Below are 4935 nucleotides of genomic sequence, written 5' to 3'. Positions count from 1 at the left end.
CGCGTCCGGAACCTGTGCTCCGCAACGGGAGAGGCCACAACAGAGGGAGGCCCGCATACCACAAAAAAAAAAAAAAAAAAAAAAAAACTTCAGTTTGCTGTTCAGTCCCTCTCACACTAGCTTTTTGTGATACCTGAAATTCAGCCATTCACCCCTCTTTTCAGTTTTAAGTAACATTCTTAGCATTTATTAGAGTGTGATGTTAAATAAGTCTGTGATCATTAGATAAATGCGTGTCCCCCATAGGCTGACAGCTGCAAGAGGGCAGGGTGGAACCACATCTGCTTTGCTTCCAGAGTGTCCCCAGCACCTAGCTTAGGTCCTAAGTTATCATACGCACCAAAAATGCCTGTGTGGTATCCAAACATTGGCATTTAAGTCTCCAATACTGATATATCCCTCATTCAAAAGATCCAAGAGCCTCAATGAACTTCAATTCAGCATTTACAGTGTCAGGTTCTGTAAAAGGAGATGAAGGAAGAGAATATTAAGCAAAATTGCTGCTCTTAAAGAACTTGCATTCTAGCAAGAGACAGGAATATACCCTACAAGGCTGGATATAATTTGCTTTCAGTCATTTTCATGTGCCTGGTACCACAACTTAATTTCTTTCCTACACATGGTTCTGAAAGCTGTTTTTGTTTTGTTTTGGTTTGGTTTGGTTTAGTTTGATTTTTTATTGAAGTATAGTTGATGTACAATATTATATAAGTTACATGTGTACAGTATAGTGATTCACAATGTTTAAAGGTTATAGTCCATTTATAGCTATTATAAAATATTGGCTATATTCCCTGTGTTGTACAATATATCCTTGTAGCTTATTTTATACATAGTAGTTTGTACCTCTTAATCTCCCTATGCTGCCCTGCCTTCCCTCTCCCCACTGGTAACCACTAGGCTGGTCTCTGTATCTGTGAGTCTGTTTCTTTTTTTGTTCTATTCATTAGTGTGTTGTATTTTTTGGATTCCACATATAAGTGACATAAAGTCTGTTTTCTTTTCTTACCAGTCCCCACGCTTCTCTCTCTCTCTCTCTTTCAATATGAGGGTAGCTACCTTGAGATCATCAGAAAGAAAAGGCTGAGTGGCATTTGCCTAATGTTCCTTTATTTAATGAAGAAATTTTCATGCAACAAATAATTCAAATTTTCTCAGCCATATATTCTTCTGTTGCATAGAACAGATCCCCTTTCATGGACCCCTGAACTGTTAAAAGAACAAGAAATAAACTTCTGTAAGTCAGAAAGAGAAAGAGAAGTACCATACGATATCACTTATATGTGGAATTTAAATTATGACACAAATGAACTTATCTAGAAACAGAAACAGACTCACAGACATAGAGAACAGGCTGTGGTTCCCAAGGAGGAAGGAGGGGAGGGGAGGGAAGGATTGGGAGTTTGGGATTAGCAGATGCAAACTATTAAATATAGAATAGATAAACAACAAGGTCCTACTGTATAGCACAGGGAACTATATTCAATGTCTTGTGATAAACCATAATGGAAAAGAATATAATAAAGAATGTATATACATGTATAACTGAATCATTTTGGTGTACCACAGAAATTAACATTGTGAATCAACTATACTTCAATAAAAAAAGAAATAACTTTTATTGCATTGAACCATCACAATGCATGGAGCTTTTTGTTACCAGAACATAACCTACACATACTAAGTTTAAAACTGACTATGGTATAAGGCAGAATGCAGTAAATGCTAAGTAGGGATATACGTCATACACTTAGCAGAGATGAAGAAATGATGATATTTTCTGCTCAATATTTATTGTCCTGTGCATCAGATTTTATCCTCACAATAACATCACTGAGTATATTTTTTCTCCTTTGTATAGCTTGGGAGACTGAGATTAGAAAAATTAAGGAATTTGCACAACTTCACAAAGCTAACTATTTGTAGAAGTAAGATACAAATTTAAGTGTCACCTCAAAACCCTCAGTCTTTCCAAGACACCATGTTACTCCTTGTAGTGGAGGTCAAGGATGACTTGAAAGGGGGCTGGTATATGAACTGGGCCTGACAATGAAAACAGTGTACAAACCAAGTATCAGAGGGATCCAACTGATAACACACTTTTATGCAAATTAAGCTTTGCCTGAGTGACCCAGAGGTATTTCGTGCTGCTTACAAAATTGGAAACAAAACTTGTTTAGTACATAAATCTACTTTCTGGAGAGATAATCAGCATTCTCAAGCTGAGCATGGATTTGTCCTCTTCTAGGTGGACAAGTTGCTGGGATGATGGACCATCCACCATCTGTCTGGGTAAATAATAACTGCCAAAAACCAGGGGCTGAAGCTCTTAGCAGAGTAAGGACACTCTAGGATCAGCAGTCGGCTTGAGCCTCCTCGTAGAGAACATACCAATTAAGGGGACTAATTAGACTTCTGTTAGATTCCAGTGGGATTCATTAAAAGAAAACCTTGTAAAATATTTTATCCCAGAACATATACTTGGATAATCCAGAAAAGTGACCTAATTAAGAGATTAAAAGCTCATTGAAGTAGATTCCAGAACAGAATTGTTTCTGTCAAAACAACATAGGGGAGAGAGGACCTTCAAGATGGCAGAGCAGTAAGACATGGATATCACCTTCCTCCCCACAAATACATCAAAAATACATCTACATGTGGAACAACTCCTACAGAACACCTACTGAACACTGGCAGAAGACCTCAGACTTCCCAAAAGGCAAGAAAATTCCCACGTACCTGGCTGTGTGGCTGACAGGGTCGTGGTGCTGCGGCCAGGTGTCAGTCCTGAGCCTCTGAGGTGGGAGAGCAGAGTTCAGGACATTGGAACACCAGAGACCTCCTGGCCCCAAGTAATATCAATCAGCAAGAGTTCTCCCAGAGATCTCTATCTCAATGCTAAGACCCAGCTCCACTCAACAACCAACAACCAGGTCTCCAGGGCTGGACACCCCATGCCAAACAGCTACCAAGACAGGAACACAACCCCACCCATTAGCAGAGAGGCTGCCTAAAATCATAATAAGTTCACAGACACCCCAAAACACACCACCGGACATGGTCCTGCCCACCAAAAAGATAAGATCCAGCCTCATCCAGCAGAACACAGGCACAAGTCCCCTCCACCAGGAAGCCTACACAACCCACAGAACCAAACTTACAACTGGGGGCAGACACAAAAAACAATGGGAACTACGAACTTGCAGCCTGTGAACAGGAGACCCCAAACACAGTAAGTTAAGCAAAATGAGAAGACAGAGAAATACACAACAGATGAAGGAGCAAAGTAAAAACCCACCAGACCAAACAAATGAAGAGGAAATAGGCAGTCTACCTGAAAAAGTATTCAGAGTAATGACAGGAAAGATGATCCAAAATCTTGGAAATAGAATGGAAAAAATACAAGAAATGATTTACAAGGACCTAGAAGAACTAAAGAGCAAACAAACACTGATGAGCAACACGATAAATGAAATTAAAATTTCTTTAGAAGGAAGCAATATCACAATAACTAAGGCAGAAGACGGATAAGTGACCTGGAAGATAAAATAGTGGAAATAACTACCACAGAGCAGAATAAAGAAAAAAGAATGAAAAGAATTGAGGACAGTCTTAGACACCTCTGGGACAACATTAAATGCACCAACATTAAAATTATAGGGGTCCCAGAAGAAAAAGAGAAAAAGAAAGAGGCTGAGAAAATATTTGAGGAGATTATAGTAGAAAACTTCCTTAATATGGGAAAGGAATTAGTCAATCAAGTCCACGAAAAGCAGAGAGTCCCATACAGGAAAAATCCAAGGAGAAATATGCCAAGACACATATTAATCAAACTATTAAAATTAAATAAAAGAAAAAATATTAAAAGCAGCAAAGGAAAAGCAACAAATAACATACGAGGAAATCCCCATAAGGCTGACAGCTGACTTCTCAGCAGAAACTCTGCAAGCCAGAAGGGTGTGGCAGGACATATTTAAAGTGATGAAAGGGGAAACCTACAACCAAGATTACTCTACCCAGCAAGGGTTTCATTCAGATTTGACAGAGAAATTAAAACCTTTACAGACAAGCAAAAGCTAACAGATTTCAGCACCACAAAACCAGCTTTACAACAAATGCTAAAAGAACTTCTCTAGGCAGGAAACATAAGAGAAGAAAAGCCCTACAAAAACAAACCCAAAACAATTGAGAAAATGGTAATAGAAACATACATATCGATAATTAACTTAAATGTAAATGCATTAAATGCTCCAACCAAAAGACACAGACTGGCTGAATGGACACAAAAACAAGACCCGTATATATGCTATCTACAAGAAACTCACTTCAGACCTAGGGACACATACAGACTGAAAGTGAGGGGATGTAAAAAAATATTCTGTGCAAATGGAAATCAAAAGAAAGCTGGAGTAGCAATTCTCATATTACACAAAATAGACTTTGAAATAAACACTATTACAAGAGACAAAGGAGGACACTACATAAACAGATTTCAGCACCACAAAACCAGCTTTACAACAAATGCTAAAAGAACTTCTCTAGGCAGGAAACATAAGAGAAGAAAAGCCCTACAAAAACAAACCCAAAACAATTGAGAAAATGGTAATAGAAACATACATATCGATAATTAACTTAAATGTAAATGCATTAAATGCTCCAACCAAAAGACACAGACTGGCTGAATGGACACAAAAACAAGACCCGTATATATGCTATCTACAAGAAACTCACTTCAGACCTAGGGACACATACAGACTGAAAGTGAGGGGATGTAAAAAAATATTCTGTGCAAATGGAAATCAAAAGAAAGCTGGAGTAGCAATTCTCATATTACACAAAATAGACTTTGAAATAAACACTATTACAAGAGACAAAGGAGGACACTACATAATGATCAAGGGATGAATCCAAGAAGAAGATATAGCAATTGTAAAT

The sequence above is a fragment of the Physeter macrocephalus genome, chromosome 16, assembly GCF_002837175.3.
Source record: "Physeter macrocephalus isolate SW-GA chromosome 16, ASM283717v5, whole genome shotgun sequence".
Lineage (NCBI taxonomy): Eukaryota > Metazoa > Chordata > Mammalia > Artiodactyla > Physeteridae > Physeter > Physeter macrocephalus.
This window is presented reverse-complemented; position numbering follows the sequence as displayed.